Below are 25,926 nucleotides of genomic sequence, written 5' to 3' on the forward strand. Positions count from 1 at the left end.
TCCTCTGTACTTCCCTCAGACCATTTTGTGATGGACATCACAGCAATAGGCTTCTGAAACATTTAACCAATTTTATGAGTTAGTCATTCCACCAAGAAGACTGTGATTATTCCACCAGTCTACACTTTAAAGTCACTTCTAACTTTGACTGGCTTCAGATGTAGCGTACCTCTTTCTTTCTTTGATTAGTTTGCCAAACAGTTTCTCAAAGTTTGTTGTGGTATTCCTTTGATCCGGTTTCCTCCTATAAATCCTTCCTTTCTCAAGGTGACCTCCTTAGTGTCAATCCTACACTTGATGGGATTCACATGAACTGAAGCTCTTTCCTCTCAGCAGTGCTACAGTTTTCTCTTGACTGTTTCTAAAAGAGATGTGATTAGCTAGACTGTTGAAAAAACCCTAATAGACTGATGCATGATGTTCTCTACTGTGTGGTCATTTTTAATGAATTTGTCCCTGACTGAGGATGCGCCAGCGTGAGTAACACAAGATGTGCCCAAATGACTTGATGAAGAGTGATGCAGGTGTGGTGCATGCCTTTCAACACTGGAAACTACACCTGAGAAATATGTTAGTAAATAGATAAGTGGATCGGCAAGTGAGGGACTTTTTGTTTTTATTTATTTATTTTTACCCCTGAGTATCCATCCTGCATGGTTCACCTTAACCATGGGCATTGCATTGTAGTTAAAATTGTGATTTTTATAAGACTCATAGGCTGTTAAAACAAACTCTATTGGGATGCAATTAAAATAATTAAGGTAGTCATCACAGTGATGGTGGCACAGTCCTTTATTTAAACTAACTAAATACTAACCTTTTAAGTACAGAGAAAAGAGAAATAATAAAATAATGTTTTAATATTGTACATTAAATAATTCGCATTAAGTTTGAATTTCTTTTTTTTTTTAACTAAAAGTGCGCTGGGAGTATGTAGTCTTGTAGCTTACGTTTTTAACGTGACCCGGATGTGTACGTTTCAAATGAAATTTGTTGTATGCGACTGAAAAACAGGCTCCTGCCAAACAGGCAGAATGACGATACATTTCACTCTGATTTTTAAGCCTTCACAATATATTTAAGTTTTATACATAACCATTAAATAATCTTGCTTCAGAAAATGTAAATAAGCATTGTCCACAACCTGACTGGATTCTAATTTAATTGCTTAATTGTGTGATGTACTACACCTGTTGTTTCTCCAGTTCCATTATCATAAAGTCTACGTAGTGAGCTACTGAGAAAGATTGCAAACAAGGAGTAAATGGTAAAAATGCTACGAATTAATTCGCGAATAGGTCGTCATGAAACGTTAACTTACAATAGCTTAACCTAACTTTAAATGCTTTTTAAATAGCGTACTTGTCAGGTTTTTTTTTTTGTTTTTTTTTTTAGCTCGCATTGGCTGATGTCAATGCACTAGCTATAAGCTAACGTCACTCCTACCAAAATAAAAGCTTGCTGTAGCTGCATGTTGTGTCATGGAACAATCATTCACTGCAAGTTAGAAATGTTTTGTACGTTTTCGCAGAACAGAGGTCAGTTCAGTATTATGTAAGCGATTGTCACGAATGTTTGCCACCTTGCAAACGTTTCCTTCCTAGTGAGGATATGTAAATTTCAGGTATGTTAACAGGCTTGGCAGTAAAGGGTCAGCATTATGGAAAACATAAAGGAAATGTACTATTTACTCTAGCCATACGTGCTACCTTTGTGATATTGTAAAGCTTTGCATTACTCAATGACTAGTATTATACTTTTTTTGTTTGTTTTTAGAACTATGGTATGTGGACTTTCAACATGCCTAAAATTGGTTTGCAGGTATGTTTTTCTACCCTAGGCTGGCCTCTGTAGTACATGGCAATTGAAAACCTCAATTCTGATGTTCATATTGAAACAACACAATGAATATATTTGCAGTTTTCATATAATCATTATGAAATGCATAGCTTTTTCCTCTTGAACTGTTTTGTCTTTCGAATTTCTTGAGTTTCCTGTATGTGAACAGGATAACCAGTTGGTGGTACATGTGTTAAGCAGGTGTTTTCCTAGCTCAGAATGAGCCTTTGGGGAGTGACTACCCATGTAAGCACAATTGGTTTGCATGTAGTTAAGACAAACACTCAGTGTTACTTTAACTAACACTGTTTTATTTATTTTTTAATTTTTGGCCATTTGCTAAACAAAACTGAATTAAAGCCTGGGTAAATTAAAAGCCAAATTAGAAAAAAAAAACAACCTAAAAATATCAAAGTCCTGGTAATTTTCCTTTCATGAAAGGACGAAACAATATTACATCAGCAGAACACTGATATGGGTTGATATCAACCTAGTTGACTGTGTTTGGCATATTATACGGCCGTTTATTGATAGCAGGGTCACATCAATTTTGCACTCGAAGTTAATGTGATGAGCTTTACAACTTTAAAATGGTTCAGTTGTTTTTATGATTTTCTTTGTGGAATAAACGACACATTGGTATTGTTACTGTAAACAACAGTTTTGGCTCAGAAATTGTTCCTGTGACTTAATAGTGTTTTCGATTCACTGGTGTTACTCGTGAATTCCCTTCATAACTGAACCCAGAATCATAGATTGAGCTTATTAAATATAAACATTTACATGTAAATCCCAAAGCCTATAATTAATCAAAGAAATGAGAGCTTGTCCTTAGTGCTCTGAAGAAACCCCAACAGATTGTGTTTAACCAACGTGGTGAATTAGGTGTTAAACCACCAGATTTATGCTTATAATGTTAAACCTCTATAAACCCATTTTATACGGTACTTGTAATTCTGTCACACGTAATATTTCCTAGTCTCCTAATTCCCACAGTGACACTCTATGTACATTAAATGGATATTAACAGATAAAAGTTTCTCACCCATTTAGACAGGCCATATTAGAGCTGCAAGATGAAAACACCAGTTGGCTAACTGCAATTTTTTTTCTCACCTCACCCCATTACCTCAGTCAATATCTAATCATCCTCTTCCTCCTCCTGATGTTTCTATTGATTCTCCAGACAAGTTTTACCATACTCCTTAGCATGTGTATTAATGATCTACTGCTTTCTTTCTTTGTCTGTTTCACATGAAAACATCTGCCGTGCTGCTGGGTCAAAGGCACTTTGAAAGGGGTAAGTATTCGTGTGTGTATGCCAGCGTGTGGGAGGGTGTACAGTTCAAAGGGGCTTAAATATCGAGCAGAATTTGGTGAAAACGTGAGAGGAGTGAGGCCAGCAGTGCAAAAGTGCTAGAAATTGTAGCGTATTCTACAAATCTAGACCCCCGGGTATCTGATCAAAATAAAGAAGCAAGCTATTTGCTGCAACCAGATTGCCAAATTGTAGTTGCTTCACTGCAGCCGCTGCCCAAAAGGACAGAAAACGGGGGTGGTTCTACTGCGCCACAGCACACTGCACTAACTGCTGATGCCATCTGCTGGCCAAAGAGATAAACTACAGATGCAGGGTTCAGTCACATTCATCAGATCAAACGCCTGTCTGCAGGCTTGTCTAGCTTTTCTGTGCAATTATAATCCGTTCCTTGTTAACTCTGCTTTTTGGAGCTCAAGAATCATCAATCAAATTTATGTGCTCACAACTTAAAGTGCACAGCCGTTTCTGCAGGATTAAACAAACAGATTTGTCTAACATGATGCTAATAAGACCTGGTGCGTCTGTGTAGTTCAGAATTGTACTTAATTATCTGTGCTAGTGGCAAATAAAACCACCGCAGTGAAGGCTGTATTCAAAGTCTAAAATGAGTGTTTAAAATATCCAGTAAATGAAATGCAATTCGCTTGAAGAGTATTATGAAATGATGTCTGCTCTTTCTGTAATTCCAAATCCCAGTAGCTGCATTTATGAATGAATGAGCTCTATCATGCCTCGGTATTTTTTGCCTCTTTGGAATTTAAATGTATGCAAAGATCAAAGCCACCCTTCGGGAGGCAGAGGTGGTGCAATAAGCAGAAACCCCTAGACTATTTTCGCAGAAGTCACCCTTCTACTGTAACTCTCTTACAGCCTTCTGTACATAGTACAGCAAGATGCTACTGCAAACTGCCACCAGGGGGCAGAAGTGCTCAGGAATGTTTTTTCCTTCCTTCCGTCTTTTTCCTAATCACTCTCTCTTCAGTCTCTTCAGACTGCGCATGCATATGCATGTGCGTGCAGTTTTACTCTGATCACAAATCCACATTACGCTTGAATGTAGCTCTAAAGTGACTTCACAAGGTCACGACCTCCCCAGTTCTCCCCCTACTGATGGCTCCGTTGCTGCGCTGCATTATCAAGGTTCAGCTACATCACCTATCTCTTCACAGCCGCACGTGTAACAACTTCCTATTTCTACCAGATTGTTAATGGCTGTTCTTATTAATTTCACAGGGAGGCGATCAAACAAAGTCTTATCTGGGTGGAGCAGCAGATGTCTGGTGTAACCTTTGCAATATTTTCAAATGGACACTTAGCAGGCATACTGCAACCTTGTTGTTGAGAGGGAGAGTGAAATCATGGGTGCGTAGGGTTGGGGTTTTATGCCAGCACAATCAAGCAAACAAGAAAAGAGTGTATTAGATGCAGAGAGAGTATAAAATTGAGTGAGAGAGGGTGGGCAGATATCAAAGAGGCCTTTGTTCCAGTCTCTCCCAGTAGCTGTATAAGGATCACAGCCAGAGAGCAGTGGACCTTGAGGACCTTGAGAGGGGGAATTGAATGCTTACGGTGCAGAACTCTATCTTCAAGGCTCTCTGCCCTCAACTTTTTCATTTTTTATCATTAATTATTTCTCGCTAATTGCCAGGATTAAAAAAAAGAGGGAGCAAGAAAGGGCATTCTGGGTCTCTGGAGCCTCACACTATGAGTCTGTGAGCGTGCCGGTGTGCGGCGTATACACCTCTGGCTCACATATAAAGAAAAATAATAATAAGAAGAAGCACAAATTGGACATTCTTGGTCAGCAATGTAGTTACAGTTGATAGTGCTTCTTGACCTATGAAACTGTTTCCATTAAATTTAAGATGTTTGCCATGTCCTTGCACAGCATTTAACACTGAATGTGAGGTTATATTTTTCTTTGCTGGTTCTGTTATGTCCAGCAAACTTTAAAAGCATATAGTGAAGATTTGTCCTTTTCCATCTGATTTCATTTTACAGGTTAGTCAAGTTATTTACAGCCTCAGAGCTGAATGTTTACTTTCCCTCACATTTTTGCAGTTTCGCAACAGCTAAAATAGGAATGTGAAACTTTTCCTGTTGATCCCAAGATAACACCTTTATTTATGCTGCCGTAAAAAGGATAATTCAAATAAGTAACATTTTTTAAAAATTATTTTTATGACTATTTTCTCCTTTTAAAAACTGCTTTTAAAGGTTGTTAAATTGTATTTTCTTTGACCAAAAGTGTATTTAGGATTTTTATATCTGGCAGGAATAATTCCCTCTTCTTTTCAGTACAGTAGAAGGTCTCACTTGAAAACATTTGCTTTGTCTATTCCATTACCGAGAATTTTAGTTTTTTTTTCTTTTTTGTCCATGTTGGTAATGGCTTTAAAAATGCACTTTCTTTTGTTTGTTTGCTTGCTTTTACATGATAGTAAAAAATCTGAGGCACGTGTTTTTTGAGGTACAGCAGTAACATTTGCAAAACAGGTTCTCAGAAAGCTAGCAAACAAACATAAAGATGTGCAAATTGCACAGCACTGGAGGGTAAAACAGCTTCTACTGGTATTATTACTTTTGTTACAGACAGGATTTAAGGGATGCAAGTTCTCCTCCCCCTCCCCTTTTCTTTGGACAGAAGGCTGGGATGTATTTAGCTGAATCATGCTCGGCCTAATGAGTTCTTAATGTTCTTGGGCAAGAAAGACATTTTGTTGGATTTTGATGGACTTATGAGCAGAAAGCTGTTTGAAATGGCAGACAGATCGCACACTCATTGGCAAGATCAAAGCAAGCAGTAGATCTTTATTCGAAAAGCAATGTTTTTCCAGCTTCTATAAAATAACACGGCGGATAGGGTTTTTTTTCTGTCCAATCACCACACAGCAAGGGGAGTTTTCTGACACACATAGAAGGCAATAAATGTAAGATAATTCCTGAACCTTTGACTTCTGTAATGAGTGGATCTGGTATTGTTCCTGTGCCCCTTGTATCCTTAGAAGAAAGGCTTTGTTTCATGAATACAAAGTCAGTCTGAGTCACCATACCCTTTGAAGTATTTCTTCTCTAATATATAGATATATATCAACACTGATGATAATGCATAACAGTATGGAAATGAGGCGAATCTGATCTGACATGTATGCAGGACTTTAGCCCAACGTGTTTCAAAGAGCTCTGTACCGTTATCTTTAAAAATGAAGAAATATCCTTTGGAGGAAGGTGCATTGAAAGCCATCAATAACCTAATGGCTCACCAGCTTCTTTCCCAGTGTGAAATCATAGATTGCACTGTGCATCTTTGATAATCTACATTAAATTAGCTTACTCTGACCTATTACTGTGCCCTTCTGAGGGCCGAAGCACTCAGAGGCTGAACCTGCCACTTGCTAGCAACAGTCATTACTAGTATTGAGGAACTTTCTTAGGCTTAGCTGAAAATGCATTACATTACAGCCTTCATTTGTGCCCTTTTTCCTTGTAGCTGGACTTTAAGGAGTCTTTCTCCCTCCAACAAGGCCAGTGAAAATGGTAGCATTTATGTCAATTTCTTGGATCTTTTTGACATTGTAAATCATTTCTCCATACCACAAAGCTCAGCCCGGCATATCAGCTGTGCCAGCTGTGATGTAATGGAAAATGGAGCAAAAGAAATGTTTGAACATAGCTTGGCTTCAGACCAAGAATCCAGTTTGCCATTTTAATTTTGATCCCAGACTGGCCAAAAAAAGAAACAGCCCAACAGAGAATATCCTGTAGCACCAGTTTTTTTGTTGTTGTTGTTGTTAAACAGTACTTTATGCAAACGGGTTATAATGTCTTGGCCATGTTTCCTATCTTTGCTCTTAGCTTAACATTTTAACAGACAGAGTTGTAGTTGACAGCAATTTACATGGTTTGTATCGTCAAAAAAATAGTCTAACAGACAACCAGATCATGAATAAATCTTTGGCTGCACTGTAAAACCATTTTTAAGGCAGATTTTGATTTGTGGCCCAAGGATTTTTGAGTTAAGCTGAACTTACAGACACAGCATGCAGTCACATAGTATTTATTGGCTTAATTATTTGGGTCACACCTGTGTAAAAGGAGCACAGCACACCGGTGAAAAAACAGCAAGGCTTCACAAAGACGAATGAAACGAAACAATCAAATGTGATATCATCATTATTATTGTAAACGTAAAGCTATTTTTTTAAAATTAAAATGTATTTGGGACCTAATAGGGATATTCCTGGCTCAATATGGGCCCTCGGGAGTGGCTACACACATAATTGTGATTATGGACAGTTGTGTGGTTAAAGCAGCAAGGCTGAACAGCAGTCTTTTTGTTTTTCTCTAGTATTATTTGTGGCCTTTTGATAAACGCTACGTCCAGATGAGCAGAATCAACTTTTTGGAGAGCCTTTTGATAATGTTGACATTTGCAGTAGCTTGTTGCATGTTGCAGCTCCTCACATTGGTGTGGTCATCCAATGCAGGAAGTTGCTTTTACTTCATAAACAAAGTTTATACTGTGCAAGAGATTTCAAGCAAAGAATGTGAAAACTCGCCTGCAATTTATGCTTATTGAACAGATGTATGGGAAACAATCTTAAAAATGGCTTTTCATCTGTGAAGGTGATGCGCATGTGTTTATTAGCTTGGTAAAACTCTATATTTTCTACTTCTTCACGACCTCTTGTACCTGTGTGTAAGAGGCTGTGTGTGTGTTTGTGTGTGCTCGGCCCTTCCTTTAGGCAAACGCTGACAAAGAGATCGCAGAAGAGAATGATAGAGAGGAGAAGCCCCTTGTGCAACGTCAATTACACCAAAATCAAGTTTTCCGCTCTACTAATCTCGCTCCCGTCTTCTCAAGTACAGATTAAAAAAAAGTCTTAAAACTTGAAAAAAGCCATGGTTCTTAATAATTTAGATGCATTTCCAAGTCCGTATCTGGTTTAGGGACCATCCCTGTATTAAACTCAGTTAGTTGCACTGGTGCACCCCAAAATTTTTTTCTCATTCCGATACCAGTTTTCAGTCGCGTATCCAAATAAAATGCTTCCACTCTGGAGCCCTGTCTATTTGAGCTGCCTCACTACACGGCATAAGGGTGCAAAGCCAATTTGAAACAGAACCTACTTTTTCATTAATGTAAAGCTTGTTCTCATGGTATCGCCATTTATCTTACTAAGATTGAGATCACCTTGCATAATATTCATCTTCCAGTAAGCTGGGCTTTATTTCTCATCAATTGGAAATAACAGCTCTTGTTGACAGCACGGCGCAGCACATCCATCTGGCACTGGACCAGGTCCTGTGGCTTCTGTGTTTTTTGTAGTGATGGATGAACCTGCCTTGTTGCTTCTTGTTGTGCCGTACAGTTCACCTGATGCCTTCAATGTATGTTCCAGTTCAGTGACACCAATAAAACCGCTTGAGCTTGAGTAGCAGAAATGCTAATGTGATTTGACTGGCACCTGCTGACAGTCACTAATGTCACAGTTTGCCACCATAGTTAATTGATTACATTAGCTTTGGCCACTGACATACAGTAGCGTAAAACATCTTGCATACTTTGAGACAGAAAATAGTTGGAGCAGTTCACAAAGTAAAGTTGAGTTAATCTTACATTCACTGTGGGATATCTGGAGGGAGATTTGGAGTTTTTCTCTTTCATGGTTAATTTCTGCATTTTTAAGGTCAGTAGCTCTGCATACAGTTTATTTATTCAGGGCACTGAAGCGCAGGTGTAAAATTAACCCCCACCTGGTTTTAGAAGGTTTGTGACTTTTAGTTGTCATGTTAACCCTCCCATCTCTTTCTCTTTGTGTCTTTGTCTCTACAGCTTCTTTTTGCCTGCTCTTCCAACAGCGTGCTGACATTTTAGCATTAGTGGCTCTGTCAGAGTGTGAAAGAATCAACCCTTACCGTCCCCCCATAACACCCCAGGATAGAACTCTGTCTGCGAGGTATGTGTGTTTTGTGATTTCTCTGCACCAAGCAATGTTGTTTTTCATTCAGTCCTGTAACCTGCTGTGTGGCACTGGGAATGAAAGCACCGTGTAGACTTTCAGCTCCTCTAAATCCACTCAAGATGACTCTGTAACAAGAGTGTCAAAGTTCAGATCAGACAATATTCTTGCTCGGGCTTTTCACAAAACCACTGTGCTGTCCAATTGCATCACTTTGCAGCCATCCGTGCTCCATCACCCAGCCTAGTCCCTGCCTAAAATCCTTTGCTAGACCAAGGTCTAAGGCGTTGTAGGTCATATGCAGAACACAGGGCGCTGGCTGCTTATAGCACAGAGCATTCATTATGCAATTCGTATATGGAACAAACAGAGTTCAAATTATGAGTACCCAGATGGACTACCTGAGGGCAAAAAAAGGTCCCTATTTATGTAATCTTACAGTGCGGTAGATAAAATTTGGTTTGTGTGAGGACATTTTCATGTTAGATTAGAGGGTATTGTATCTGTGTCAGGTATGATAAAATTAGCGTGTTTTTGTTTGAGTGTTAGATAGGAAAGAGTATAATGTGTTTGGGCGCATGGCCTAGCCTGCCTGGTGTGCTTAGTGTCAGGATACAGTGTGACTGCATAGAGTAGGCTGACACGGCTGGGCATGCCCTGTGCACCCCCACAGGGCTTTTTGGAAAGTGCACATCTCAACAAAATGTCACTTTAACTACTGTGAGCCACCCTAAACACAAGCAAGTGCTCTTTCTGCTTTGCACTCCTTCCCTCTCTTGTCCTTTTCCACTCATTCTCTCATTCTCATTTCGAACACACCTAAATCATCCTCTTGAGGAAAAGAGGCGACTCAGAATGCCAAACGATATGTTCCGCACCTGACTGTGGCCACTCCTGTACCGTACACAGTATATGCAGATGTGTGTTGGAGATATGACCATGAAAGAATATGTCCACATGTGTCAATAACATTTGTGCATGAGTGAATTTTTTCAATCTTGTTAGACATTAATAAGCAAAAAGGCTATATTGCCTCAGTTCAACAACTCAAATGCTATATGCATAGTTATGCAATTTTAATAATAAGCATTTCACAAGCTGCAAAAGAGGCGCCAGGGGCCAAATGGGGAGATGAGGGAAAAGTTACTTAGTCCCTGAAAATAATTTGACGGTAGTTATTACAGGCTTATTGCTGTGGATGACATCTATTTCTCTGGCTTCTGACAGCACATCATCCTGACTTTCCTATAATAGCTTTGGTTGGCAGATCAGGACTGGTGAGAATAAATTAGAAATGATTCCTAGAGCTCAGTATTAGGAGCTTTTTTAAAATAGTGACACTTTCATGGAAAAAAAGGGGCCATGTAATCACTCAGGCTAGACTTTGATTAAGCGGTAAAGTGAGCTGGTAAAAGTGTGGATGTCATAGTAACGGAGCTTATGTGGTTTTGACAGTTCATCCTCCATGTCTTTTCCTAATTCCAATCTTTACTCATCCGTCCTGTTATGCCACACCCCTTTCATGTTACTTCATATTCTTCCTCTGTGTTCCCGTGTCATTTCTGCCTACCCCCTTGCCATTATCACATTCCTTGATTTTGCAATCTATTTTGCAGTCTTCTTCGACATTAAAGTAAATATTTAAGGTCTTTTACCGTGGCCACCAAAAAGTGTAGCTCCTTGGAAGTAATATATAAAGAAATTAGCAGTGGCTCAAGACTTTTGCATGGAGGTGTATACTTGGTGGGTAATGCAAATATCTAATCAGCCAATCGCATGGCAGCAACTCATGTATGTAGATGTAGACATGGTCAAGATGACCAGGTGAAGTTTAAACTAGGAATCAGTATCTGGAAGAAAGATTATCTATAAAGACTCTGAATAAAACATGGTTGTTGGCGTGAGACTGGCAGGTCTTACTGCTTCAGAAACTACTGATCTACTGCTATTTTCTGCACATCCATCTCCTAGGGCAGCGGTCCCCAACCTTTTTTGCGCCACGGACCGGTTTATGCCCGAGAATATTTTCACGGACCGGCCTTAAAGGTGTTGCGGATAAATACAACAAAATAAAACTATTACCGGTACCGAAAAAAAGAAGATTTATTCATAACACACGTGAAAAGACCCAGGAAAACAGAGTTAACGATGAAAACGATAACAAAATAACGCTGAAAACTGATAAAAAACCTGAAAACCATACATTTCACACCTGAGCCTCAACTCTCGCGTCCTGGTACCAAACGACTCACGGACCGGTACCAGTCCGAGGCCCGGGGGTTGGGGACCGCTGTCCTAGGGTTTATAGAGAAAGTTTCTCTTTTTGGACCAATCAAGTGAGCACCAGTTTTCTGGGTGAAAATAGCTTGTTGATGTCAGAGATCAGAGGAAAATGGCCAGACTGCTTTGAACTGGTAGGAGCAATAACTAAAAGACCAGCTCATTACAACCAAGGCATGCAGAAGAAAATCTGTGAGCATACAGCACACATTGAAGCTGGAAGCAAATGGACTGTAGCAGCAGCAGCAGAAGACTGCATCAGGTACTCCTGTCAGTTAAAAACTGCACTGGCTACAATTTACACTGGCCCACCAAAACTGGACAGTAAAACTACTGAAAACATTAACATGGTAGAGTCATAATTTGGCATAAACATCATAAAAGCATGGAGCCATTCTGCCTTGTATGAACAGTTTAGGAAGGTGTTGGCACATTTCTACTCTCTTGGGCCCCGTAGTACCAACTGAGCATTATTTAAATGGCATGCCCTCTCTGACTATTGCTGCTGTCCATCCCTTTATCACTACAGTATATTCATCTTCTGATGGCTGCTTCCAGCAGGATAACACACCATGTAACAAAGCTCAAATCATCTCAAACTGGTTATTGTAGATGACAGTGAGTTTCCTGCATTGGCCTCAACACTCACCAGATCTGATATGAAGAGCACTTTGGGATGTGATGGAACATAGACTGATATCATGGAAGTACAACCAGCAAATTGTCAGCATCTGTGTGATGCTGTCATTGTCAATATGGACCAAATTCTCTGAGGAATGATTTCAGCACCTTTTCAAATCTTTGCCATGAAAAATTAAAGCAGTTCTGAAAACAAAAGGTCGTCTAACATGCTAGCAAGGTATATCCAATGAAGCGGCCAGAGAGTTTGTATCTACTCAGAATACAATTTTCTCTATGACATGTTTTTTCTTTCACTTTGTAACCTATCATTCAGTGATAATAGGGGGAAAAATAAATTATCACTCAAGTTTCCTGTAATTGCAATTCTGTTTCCCTCTTTAGCAGATGTGAAAACAAACCCTGCGAATACATCTTCATTGTGAAGCCCAAACTACTTCAAGTTAGAATGAAAATGTTTGCAGAGGAATATCAACAAACAAGTGCATTTAGTGACTGCAATACACAAAGATGAAAAAATAGATCTAGTAAGCTAAAAAGAAGTAAATCAGTTTATTTCTATTTGCTGACTTAAAACCTGTTGTGATGAATGAGAATCACTGACAGCATAAGAGAGAGATGCACATTTACACGTATTTACATGAGAACAAATAAATGTAAAGTATGTATATAATACATAAATATTTGAAAGGCAGATAGTTGATTTAATGCTATGTTTGTCTGCTATGCTATGCTGCTATGTTTTTTTTTTTTTGTTTTTTTTAATGCTATGAATGTTTATCTGAGAGTCGGGTGATAGAAGGCACCTAACTCTAAACATACAACTCGCTTTCTCATATAGTTGTAAGCAAGTAGGATATTATATAAGATCATATAAAGACATGCACATTTTAATGAATACCCTCTTTGGTTAAGATTTGGCTAGAGGGAAACTATAAATAATGGATGGATGAATAGCCATAGTGTTAAACCTTTGCTATCTCAGCAGAAAAATACCTGTAGAAATTCTGAGTCTGATAAGAAAATATGTATTCAGGGTCACACAGGAGCAGAGTGCTTTGATGCGGTTGAGATATTGAGTTGTTAAAAAGCAAAGTTCTATATTTCTTTATTGAAGAGCTGATACATGTGATGGTATGGTGGGGCTGGTGGAGCACGCTTGAACTGTTCCCAGTAGATATACTGAACTGTGGTAGTGTGAAGTGTGTTCAAGGGCGTATTGGCTGCTGTCAGAGTGCTTAACATTTTTTTACCAGCTTTGGCTCAGAGCGTGCGAGTGAAATGATAATCTTTGCTTGAAGTGATTGATCGCTTGTTTTTTAAATTCAAATCGGCCTTTAGTGTTGCCTTTAAGCATTACTATCTCCTCTTTCCATGTGTCTGTGTACAGTGCAGAAGTTTGCAAGTGAGTGTGTGTGTGTGTGTGTGTGTGTGTGTGTGTGTGTGTGTGTGTGTGTGTGTGTGTGTGTGTGTGTGTGTGTGTGTGTGTGTGTATTGATCATATTGTTCTAAATGATATAAAATGAGAGAGAGGGAGAGAGGAATAGAGAAGCCATTAATCTACTGGTGTGCTTTTGGAAGAGGTCTAACAATGTGTGCTCATCTGGACTTGATATCTGTGTATGAGGGATGCCTGTGACCTCCAAGCATAAATTCTCGTGCGTGACAGTGTTTGATCTTTTATCGCTAAAACACAAAGATTGAATAGGACTCTACGTGCGGCCCATGAGGAGATTAGCTCAGAGCCCAGAACTTATTGATCAAGATTACATTCGCAGTGCAGACTTGCAGTAACTAGCAAACCACATTCATTAGTTGAGGCATTTAAATTTTAATTGCTCAACACCCATGAAACTAATGTGGGTCACGAGAGCACACACAGACTGTATATAATCAAACATCAGCCTTTGTGGGACATACATTAAAACACACTTATTATCACTGTGGCTTCACACATGTGCCACCAAATAGATCCCATTTACAGATATTTAACCACTGTAGGGTTAGAGTTATCACACCAATTATTCTTCTCCCAGCTTCATTTGCATTCATGCTCTCTCCCCTTCTATCTGTCCTCTTTTTTCTTCCTTACTATATTTAATTTTTTTTCCTCTTTTTCTCTTTAAATCTCCATGTCATTTGTAATGCCGTAGAGCTGTTATTTAATGAATTAGAAAATAGACAGTAATCATAATTTCTGCATGATCAACACACCCCAGCGATGACGATATAGCCACGACGAAAAGGAGACATTTCCACTGCCTCTATCTCCTCTGTGTGTCTCTTTTCTTCTCTCTCTCCCGAACTCACTTACTAATGATCGACGTGTCCTAATGTTTCAGACTTGCCTAAGTCTCTCTTATCTCTACTATGCAAACAAAATTACACACAGTAGTAGGGCCGTAGTAAGAGAGGAGACAGTTAATTTTCTTTTAGCCGCGGGCAGGCATCTGGAACCAGCATGGAGAAACATGTAGCGAGAAAAGGAAAAAAAGAGAGAGAGAGAGAATGAGAAGAAGTTCGAAGGGATAGAGATGGTGAGAGAAAACAGCTGGTGAGGTCTAGCAGTGCTGTGTTTGCAGAAAACATAGGCAGCTGGTGACCCAGAAACATCCTCGCCTCTTCCCAACACCCAAGCACTGCTGCAATCACCGCAGTGAAAGGGAGAGAGTGACTACACATCCAACCTCCACTCGTAAGATAGCGGTTAATTAGCCAACCATAATGAAACTGAAAATAAACAGAAAGAACGGCCAAAAAACACAGAGTTAAACTTGCAGAATGCTTATGCAACTTCTTACCTCTGTTCCATCACCCACAAAATAAATAAATAAAAATGATGCCCAATGTGAGGCAGTGGAAAAAAAAAGTAGGTGGAACTTTCCCCCTTGAGTTGTTTATTCATTGTACTATTTTATTTATGCATGCATTTTTAAATAAAAACAATTCAAGATGGGTTTTGTGTCTCTTTATTATGCTGCTTAATTGCAAAATCAGAGGTAAACAGAAGGATAAATTGTACATCTGAGCCTGTGAGGGATTTACGTAGCATCTCAGCGCCAGAAGATTATATGCCCAGATTGTTTACTTTGCTACTTATGCTTTATCTCTTTTAAAAACAACCTAAGGTAAATGTAGACGATATGATTAGTTTAAAAAAAAAAGCCATACTTAATGCGGTGCTGTGCGAGCATTTAAAATTTGTTGGCTTCGCTTCACTTTTAAGTCTGCGTTTGGGATAATTCTGCATTAGCGTGTGCACTGATTATGTTATTAGTGCAAATTTGGATGATGGTATTGGCCAGTGTACAGCAAACAATTACTTGCCTGATTGCCTGGCCCAAAACCGCATTAGTTGAAGCTTTTGATTTCTTGAATAATCAACACAAATGAAGAGGCTAAGTAGTTAATTCGAAGCTGTATTGCATGATTTAATAAGGTTTTCATAGATCCCCTATGGATTTGCTTACAGTCGAGCTCCTATAATGAATAATGTTTTGCAATCTTTCTCTGTTTAGTCACAGTCAGACATCATAGCGATTCAAGTTTTATCTGCGGAGTTTTATTCCATTTCTTATTAATGAATCATAGCCAAAGACTCTGTTAAGCTTTATGAATCTTAAGAGAAACTTTGACTTGATTCATTTTCTATGAAAGCACACATTCGATTTAGCAATTAGATTGCCTTGATGCCGGCTGGGATGCCTACACACATAATAAGCTTCATGAATGTGGTTGAGAGGTGGGGATTATGATGACAGACCCTGACATTAAAAGCTTAGGTGCGATAAATGAGAAAATTCAATTGAGATATTTATTTATAATAAATAGCAGAAATTCACATCAATTTATATGCACACTTTCACACATAGCCACCAGTGTATCTATTACCATGGCAACACTCTCCAGAAGCAAATTTGCAAATGTCCTCTCTCTCCCCCCTCTCCTCCCTTTTCTTCAAGTCTTCTTCTGACACTGTTATTCTTTTGCATTTGTCTCTCAGCTGTCTGCCATAGCCAGCGGTGAAGCTCAGCAGGTAGGCATACTGCAATACGCAGGTTAATAATAAAAGGCTGATAGGTGGGATTAAATTACTCTGCACATAAAAGAAGACGTGCATACTTTATATACATGCACCTGCCTCGTTTTTTTTCCACACCATTTTTTAAACCTAATTTGTCCAGTCCTTGGTTTCCTGTTTCTCTCTTTCTCTGTCACGTCCTCTTACAAGTTTTCATCTTGAGGTCTTCAGCTACATTGACCACGCTTCTTTGCTTCTCTTCTCCAGACTTCTTTGATGCATTTAATGCTTTTGCTTTTTAACCCTCGCTCCCTACATATTTGTCTCTTATAGCATCTTTTCTATACAGGCAATATCTCTCCCCTACAAAGACAAGTATCTTTCTCTGTTATTCTTTTTTGTGTGCTCTTCTTTTCTCACTCCCTCTGTGTAGGAGGAGCGCACTCTTTTTTAGCTGAAGTCCTTATCAAGTGTGACTCACAATTCAACTATTTCTACAGTGAAGCTTGTCCTCTAGAGTCTTGTTCTTTTTCTCTGTCTTCGTACATATTTTATCTCTTTTCGGCATTCCTTCCAATTTTCTTGTCCTGGCCTTTATGCTTCCTAATCTTACCTCTCTTATTATCTCCCCTAGTCGTCTTTTTTTTCTAAAAACTCCCTCGCTCTTTGTTACACCGCCGTCCCTTTCTACTTTCCTTGCAAGTTCTGTAAACATAAACATTTTGGGTGTCTGTTATCAGAGATATCCGGGGCAAGTCTGTCACCAGAATCATTTCAATGCTAATTTCTCTGATAAATAAATTCCCTCTGACAAACACAGTCCTCACTTCAGAGGATTGGACCCGCTCATTTTTTATCCTTGCCTCCCTCTTTTCCCAGAGCAGGGGTATCAGGGATCTGAAGCCAGCCGTGTTCAGTGAACACACATGGGCTCGTGTACACACACTTTTTATTCCAGAGCAAACGTACAAATATTGTAGGCATACACGATCAAGCATATACTCTACATGAAACAAATTTTGACGCCAATGGAGGCATACACACTCAATAATAAATGCAAATCAAAATATATGCTATATGATATATATGATATATATATGACTGTAATTACTAATTCATAGTCTTCATTTAAAAGCACATATTTGAAAGAGTTGCATCTTTACTTTACGTGTGCTTCGGACAGAGTAGAGGGATTCCAGGGGAATCCTCTGCAATGCAGTATTGTTGTGGGGAGTGAGCTCCTATATCCCTCAGATGCAAATTCATATAGATATCCAGATATAGCGCACTTATATATTCCTACTGCAGCAGCAATGCTCTTCTTGTATCACAGAGATCCAAGGCACAGAAAGAGCCCCAGTGTTTGTGTGTATGTGTGTGTGTTTGTTTCTCCCTGTGTCACTTCATCTGTGTTCCCTGTGTTCTTCTTTTTGTTGTCCATGTTCTAAATGCTGTCTTCAACAGCCCTGGTTTGTACTTTTGGCTTTTCAAACCTTTTTTTTGTTGAGCTTCTTTTCAAGGTTTTGCCAGCAACTCCGTGTTTTAGTGATTAAAGCTCGCCTTTTTTGTTCTGCTCACCACACTCGTGTGTCCTGTGTTTGGTGCATTGTTCTTGAACTCTAAGCTACAACATCAAAAACAAGAATAATGTGTTATGGCAAACCAAGAAAAGATTTGTGAGAAGCAAAGGATGAACCTAGCCATTATAACTGTTGATGACTAACTGCAGTATTGCCGTAATTACTTCTTTTATATTTATGCTATGTTGGGTACAAAAGTCTTAAATGAATTCGTACACCACTTCTTCTTTTTACTTTGCTTTATAAGGACTCTACAGTAATTTATAAAAGCTCTAGTGATATGTGTTGTGTCTTGTCATCATCATAACTTTAGGCCATTACCTGAAGGAACAGCTATACACAAAGCACATACACGCTGTCTTTCTTTGAACTTCATCATGATCGGTTTCTCTCACTCCCTCATACGTACTGTTTATCTACCTTTGTCTCACCTCATGGCTATCTCTCCCCCCACCCTTTCTCTGCCTCTTACACAATGCCTCTTAGACTTTTTGTCTTGCCTGTCTCATTCTTTTCCCATCATTACTTCCCCTCTCTATGCTTTTTGCCGTCTCTTGTCTGTCCATCTCCTTGCTTCCTTTTTCTCTCTCCTCCCTAGAGGGTCTGCCTTCAACACTGGGATCAGGGGGCAGGCACTCAATATCTTCCACCTTGTCATGCCGCGAGGAGGCCATCACCCTGGCTTTGTTGTGTTGACACATTGATTCTCTCTACCATGCTACATAGAATGTGGATAGCAGGTGTGTCTGTGTGTGCGTTTTGTTTTTGATAAGCATGTGTCTAGGTTTTTGATCTGTGTGATTACTAGCAACAATGGTGTGCCTGGTATCATTTTCACCTTGTGAGTCTTTCTGCCTGTCTGTCTTTATTTATGTGACATCTCGGGAAAATATAATCCCGCAGACATCTACAGTTGTTGGAACTACCACAAAGGCGGTGCAGGTGTTTATTTAGGCTTTTCCACACAAACTCAGGAGAAATTCATTCCAAAGTTGCCCTTTCATGCATGTAGCACACAGCAGGAGATAGTACCTCTTCAGAAACATTTTCACCAGTAATAGAAATGCTCTGTTTAGCTTGGATGACGGAGCTGCCTGGGTAGAGCGTGCAGGCGAGAGGCATGACACCCACTCGATCACTGTGAATTCATTGGACGATTATCTATTCTATCTATTTTCACATCGGGTACCTCTCAACCTTTGCACTAGAGAGCTTGCAGGTTAAAGACTTATTCTCACATGAATCTCCGATGGGTTATATAGAGAAAGTTCAGGGCTGCGGTCCATTTTTAAAATCCAACCCCATCAGTCTGCCTGACAGATTTTTGTCAACAATATCATCACAACTGTATAAGACGTGGCTCGGAGACTGTGCGGTCTGAGAAATGAATGTTAATGAGTGCATGAGTATTCAAGATATGCCCCAGTGAACAACAACAGTCTTCACAGGCAGTTTATTTGGTAAAAGAAAATTCTCTCAGTATTTGAGGTGGAACCCCAATGACCAACTGTCCTTTATGTGCTTGGCGACTCCCTTTTAATAGAAAGAGTCATCTGGCAGAACTAGGCCCAGTTAGTGGCAGCCAACTGCACAACCAGTTGTGGGAGAGAGAAGACAGAAAAGAGGAGCGCAGAGAGCCCACAAACAGCAGTAATAATCTAGTAATGACTGCTAAGTAGTCAAGGTCAAGCATGCAGAGCAGCTGGTGCGATCTTGTTGCAAGATGGTCTGTAGTTTGTTTTGATGCCTGCCTGGCGAGAAGCAGTTTTAACTTCTGTAAGGACAGTGGATATTTTTCAAAGATAAAACTTGAAATCTAACAGTCAGTTTGTGTGTTTCACTGCTCACCCCTGCAGTGAGCTTGCTGACCGTTCTCTATCCACAGCTGGTATTGTTTTGCATCGCCATGTGGTACGTTTGTAATAGAAAAGTGTTATATAATGAATATCCTCCAAATAAATATATTTCTTCAAATGTTTGCAAATCTGTGATTTAAAAAAATAAATTATGTGAAATGCTTGATGTGGTTTTGTGCCATGGTGTTTCAGAGAAGGTAGCAGTTGGTCATTCAGTTACAGTTTGCCTCCATCATGATAAATGCTGTTTATGATATATGCATTCAGCAAGCACTTTATTACAGAGACCTCCACAGGTATTGTATAATCCAATATAGTTAGAAGGTTAGACATTTTCAGTCCTTGAGTTTGTATTAAAAGTGATTAATGTTATTTATGTTTATTATTGAGGTTTTAAGAGCAGGTTAGGGATGTTGTAATAGGTGTAGGTGGTAGAAACAATACAGGACTGTGTTCCTATTGTTTTGCTAACTTATGGATGTCAGCAGGACAGGCAAAATATATTCAAAGTCACTTTTATATTTAATTCTAATGTTGAATTTTCACTTAGTGATGACATGACTTGAAAATATAGTTCCTTTGATTTTGCTCATTTTATTGGTGTCATATACCCGTAAAGGCAAACAGAATTCTTGTTTTTTGGCTTAGTCTTTATTTTTGCATTGTGCACTAGGCTCTGGGCACCTAGTACACAAGAATGTGGGCACCTCACAGTTCCGTACTTATCCAAACACCTCCAATCACACCTCGCCTCATCAGTTTTAGGAGTTACAGTGTTCCAGGTAAACATTTTTTCATATCAATAATTTAAGAATAGCAGGTGTTTTTAAACACAGTGCTTTGTAAATAGCATTTGTAAAATGGCACCCTGAATGCTGACAACACCTGTACATTTGTAGCAATAGTAAATCATCACACACTTGGAGGCCTGTGCCAGTTTTCCTTATAAATTCATATAATTATTCAGTTATCGCACTTGTGGGAGCAGCGTAATTTGTCTTTGTGAGTGAACCTACATTTCTAGTTAGTCAGACTTCAGTGTGTGCTTGTGTGTAACTTTCAATGGCTTTGACCAGGGTATCTGTTTTTTTGCTGCCACTGTCTGCAGCTCCAGAATGTTAATTTAGGATACTGTCTGTGAGGGGAGCTCCGCTGGGAGCTTTAGGCTGCTAGCAAATAAGTAGAGTATGTGTGGACTTAGGGTGACACAGCAACAATTCCCCGACCCGCTCCAACCCCAAGCTATAACCCCTAATCCGTTACTGACCCTCCGAGAATGCCAGAAAACTTGTCTGTTCAGTTCTTGAATCTACACTCCCACCTTGGATTAGACCTCAGGGATCCGCAGTCTGAACAGGAAAGACTAGATAAGGCTGGAGGATGGAGGCTGCTTTCACTTGCAAAATGTCCCTGTTCACAGAATTGGACTAAGAGTATAAACATATAACATTTTGATAGAAAGGGTAAAGGTGAGAAATGAACTGAGAGAAAGAGAAAAATGGATGGGCTGCGGCGGAAATAATCAATGTCTTTGAATGCATCTGTGGGTGAGATGAGTCAGTAAAGTGTGTGCACAATGGACATGAAGGCCACAGAGTCAATACACACTGGCTGTGCTAAAGCCAGTTGTGTGAACATTGACAGAACAAACTGCGTTGTCCCTTCCTGCTGAAAGCACACTAGAGAGTGGAGCGTGGGCTAAACTCTGTGAACTTTATCACTTCTCACAGGTTTGCAGTTTGCTCTGCAGCTCTTGAAAAGGGTATATCTTGCCCCTCTTTTCAAACATGCAATTTAATGAAAAAGGAGGAATGCACTACAGAAAGTAATGATGAGAAGAAGCAATGTGTGAAGAAAATTTATTTCTGACAAAATCTGAAGTTAATAGACTTCTACTCACATATTAAAATTGTGTTGACTGCTATTCAGAAGGAAGAGTATTCAGTTTACATCCAGTACAGGGCTTCAAGTACCCAAAACACAAAAAATGTGTTTTGGGTACTTGAATAAGTTAGCAAAGGTAAAGAATTTCAAAGCGGTACCAACATCAAATAAGCCCAATTCAGTTCAACAGCTGGGATACTGTGTAAAATGTTCATAAGAACCGAATGCAATGATTTGAAAATCTCATGAACCCAGATTCTATTTAGGTTGGGTAGGCGCTGAAAAAAGTAAGTGTTACTAAGAAGATATTGCTGGAGGAGCATTTTGAAAGTAATTAGATTAACTGCCAAGATGTCATCAACATCATTAGGTACAAAACAAGCATTTTGGAGAGTTGAGATTCTTAAATGTACAGATGGCAGAGGTTCACCAACCTACAAGAAAACAAAAAAAACCCCCAAAAACCCAGCATCTATAAATTGTTCCTCAACGAAAAAGTTTGACTTCACCATCTACAGTGCACAATATCAAAGTATTCACAAAATCTGGAGACATTTCTGTGAAAGGGTCCTAAGGCGTTGCTGCTTAAAACAGACATAATTCTGCTATTTGAAATTGATGCATGGAGTCAGAAATCATTATCTATGAACACAGTTCACTATACCATCCACAAATGCAGGTTAAAGCTCTATAATGCAAAGAAATCCAGAACATGATCAGGAAACATTGTCAAATTCTGTTGGCCAAAGTCCATTTTAAATAAACTTTGACTATTTGTCTGACCACAGTCTGTGTTTTGTCAGACTGTGGTCGAAATCTTAAATTCTTTTAGAAAACATGGACGCTTGGTCCTTTGGACTAAAGAGGACAGGGACCATCCAACATGTTATGATTATTACAGTGGGTGCCTTAGTTCCTACAGTATAGAATGAACAGCTTGCACATCTGGAAAGGCACCATCAATGCTTGAAACAGGTTTTAGAGCAACATATGCTCCCTTCCAAATGACAATTTTTTTTCAGGGAAGACTATGCTTTCAGATTCTTAGAAGAGTCCAAATACCGACGTGGCAACCTGCAGTCCAGACCTTCCATGAATTGAAAACACTTTTATGAAACCAAAACGAAAATAAGACAAAGACGACCCAGGACCATTGAACAGCTGGTGTCAGACAATATTGCTCTCCCAAAGTTCCAGTGACTGTACGCAGTTCCCAGACATTTATAGGCTGTTGTTAAAATAAAAGGTGATGTTACACAAAAGGAAATATGGCCCAGTTCCAACTCTTCTACGATTCGTTGTTGGGAGCAAATGCTTGGTACATTTTCTCAGTTTAAATATTCAACCTGGTTTCTGTTTGAGATTTGCAAAAATTTGCATTCTGTTATCGTTTACATTTTATATGGCATCCTAAAAATTTTGGGGACTGTTCACAACTGTTTCACAAAGAAAATATTGCTCATCTTTCCCCAGTACCATTCATAACTGAAAAACTGAGAAGTTAGAAAGAAAATTTGAGTGGTTTTTAATTTTTCATATGTGATGCAAACCTACTCTGCGTGCTTCTGCAAATATAATGACAGATTTATATTCAGGGATACATACACACCAACATCCACCCACTGCCAAACACCTGCCCTGTCTTTACTCAAGGTCGTTTCAGATCAGCTCTTTCTGTATTCTCCCCCTCACTCTTTGTTCCCTTTTTAATTTTTTAATCAACTGGAATTAATTTAGATATCGCTTTAGATTACTTTCCTTAGCCACAAAAGCTTTGAAGGTGGTCAGACCTCCATCTCGCCCTAGTCTTATTTTTTTCCCCGTCGTTTCTTCCGACATGATTGGTTTTAAAGTGAAGCTTTACTGACACATTTTCAAGGTTGAAGTTGATGTTTGTGCTTTGTTTGGATTTTGCTACCTGATTTACTCACCATTAGCTGTCAGTTTTGCTTCTTTCCTGTTTCTGTCTCCCTCGGTCTCTTTGTGACGGCGGTGTGAGGTGTGCCCTTCGTTGCTTTTAGCTTTGCTCTGCTCTCCCCAGCTGAGTATGCATCTGTCCTCTACACTTTTAGCACAACTTCCTGTGACAGTGTTTGTACAGTGCTTGTTGTGTGTCCTCTAACTGTGCTCTCTGTGTAGAGAGTGTAGTGATGCAGGATGCTGCTCCAGCAGGGATGTGGCTGCAGGCTTTCAGTGCCATACACTGTAATTGTCAAGATGCCTCAGTGGATGTGTACAAACAAAACTAGTGTGACACATATACACAAAAGTGTGGTGTGTGTACTTTTTGACTTTTCCTTGTGCTCCTGTAACCAGAACTTTGATCATTTTCATCTCACTCATTCGCTCACTTACATTTTCAAGCATTAAGAACAGAGATGGGCAGTCACACGTAACACGTTACTGTAATCTGATTACTTTTTTCAAGTAACGAGTAAAGTAAGGGATTACTATTACAAAATCGGTAATTAGATTACCATTACTTTCCCGTAGGAACGCTGCGTTACTGCGTTACTAAAACCGTGATTATTTTGCGAGAATGTCTCATGACAGTGACGTAAGCGAGTGCGACGTTGGTGACAACAGCTGTGTGCAGATCAACAATGGATCACATATCGATTGTGGGAGAGAGTATGAGCGTGCAGCGTTTAAAGCGTGGAAGTACTGACCTTACTTTGAGTTTGATTCCATAAAAAGTGACAAAAACATTAGTGTCCGTCGTGCGTGGGAAGAAAACTTTTTACAGCGAAAAAAAACCCTAAACTTCCAAGCAAGCACAGAGAGCGCAACGACGTGATGGGAAACTCACAGAGAAACTCACGGATTCTTCAACTGACCGCAGCACACCTGCACCAGGGTAAACCTCCGCCTACCCTAGTCCTGCTTTACAGGTGAAAATAGAGCAACAGGACCGCTGAGTCTGTGACTTCATTTATTTTCTGCTGTGTTTTACTTGCATCTATTTGAAAGAGTGAGTGTAAACACAAAAAACATTTTATTTTATGTGCTGGAATGTGCAGAAAATAGGTTTAAATGTTAAACTAATTTATTCAAGTCAGAGAATGTTGCATATAATTAAATTTTTGCTTGATGCATAAAGTTAAAAGATTAAGACTGATAAAACAAGTTAAAGAAAGAGACCTTTCCATTTGATTACATTTTGTATGATGGATTATGTAGAAAAAGTAGAATTGGGCTGAAAGATCTATCACTTTATCACCTCTTCAGGTTGTAAATCGTGTTTTTAAAAAGTAACTAAGTAACTAAGTAATTAATTACTTTTGAAAATAAGTAATCAGTAAAGTAACGGGATTACTTTTTGGGGAAGTAATCAGTAATTAGTTACTGATGACTTTTTTCAAGTAACTTGACCAACACTGATTAAGAATACCTTAAACATCAGGTGAGTGAGATTCGTCATTTAGAGCACTTCTTCTCTGGACAAACACTCCATGTCCTTAAGTTACAGAAAAACAATTTAGTCAGACAGCTCTCATTGAAATTGCTTCTTACAGTAGAACAATATAGTAAGAATTGTCTGTCTGGTCCATGCCTGATCATATAGCTATCACCTTTGAGCCTCCTCGTGGATGCTGGTGTGGTGGAGGGGTTAAAATAGCATGCAACAATGTTGGGCACTTATATGCAAATTGAGAGGTTGTGTTCAGACAAACACATTCTCTTAACTAACTTAAGATTAAAGCTGAGCGTCTCTCTTTCTTTTCTGACAAATGCAGTGGAGATCGCAGAGATTTCTGCAACATCTGTGTGGTCTAATGAGAATTCAAAATAATTTTGAAGCTCTACGCTATTTGATAACCTAGCTCATATGGCTTAACTGGCCCTTGAGTGTTCTGGCAGGATGCCAGCAGACTACACTGGCACCCCGCCATCAGTTGTCAATGCACACAGTCTTAGTAGCTATCTATTCATCATAGAGTATTAAGCTAATGGCATGCTTCAAGGTCTTTTTACTATAAACAACACAATTCTCATGTCTTCAGATGATGGAATCCCCGAGCCATCATAGTTTATTACTATATGAAGTGATTTTCTCCCTCATATGCTTAAGTTGGTTGATCACTCATTTACTCAGCCATCAGTCTTTGAGTGTGCAGAGCTCTGGAAACCAACACAACACAGCTATGAAGAATATCATCACTGTCATACTTAATCTTATCTTAGTAAAGATGGTTATTGTTCTCATAATCTAATTTGACTTTCAGTATCCTTTTATGGTGTGTAAATTTTGCAAATAAACCATCTTGAAAGGGGTAAAATTCCTATTTATTGTAAAGACAGATTGCTGTGGATATATAATTAATTCTTTATTTGATCATTAAAACAACTTGAAATGTTGCTCTGACTTCAATTATATGTCATTAGAAGTTGGTTTGTGAGGTCAAAAAAAGCAGCAGCCACCCTTTCAATCTTTCTGCTCAGTTCTTCTTGTTGTTTCTTCTTTTAACTTCCTTCGTTTCTAGTGAAAGACTTGTGAGATGAGGCATAATCAGAGAGTTCTTACCCTAACACAGAGAAACCC

General features: G+C 39.2%; 1 long non-coding RNA gene across 2 annotated transcripts in view; it reads left to right on the top strand.

Moving 5' to 3' along the window:
- The first annotated feature begins 296 nt into the window (after window positions 1-296).
- Window positions 297-25,926, top strand: part of LOC145421503 (uncharacterized) — a 121,481-nt gene continuing 95,851 nt past the window's right edge. Inside the window, exons 1-4 of one of the 2 annotated variants that reach the window (XR_013902882.1) lie at window positions 298-1,624; window positions 1,777-1,821; window positions 3,126-3,139; window positions 8,997-9,120. This is a non-coding gene — a long non-coding RNA (uncharacterized LOC145421503). Of the gene's footprint in view, window positions 1,822-3,125; window positions 3,140-8,996; window positions 9,121-25,926 lie in introns of both variants that reach the window. The other variant, XR_013902881.1, reaches the window with a different exon arrangement.

The sequence above is a fragment of the Astatotilapia calliptera genome, chromosome 17 (assembly GCF_964374335.1).
Source record: "Astatotilapia calliptera chromosome 17, fAstCal68.1, whole genome shotgun sequence".
NCBI lineage: Eukaryota > Metazoa > Chordata > Actinopteri > Cichliformes > Cichlidae > Astatotilapia > Astatotilapia calliptera.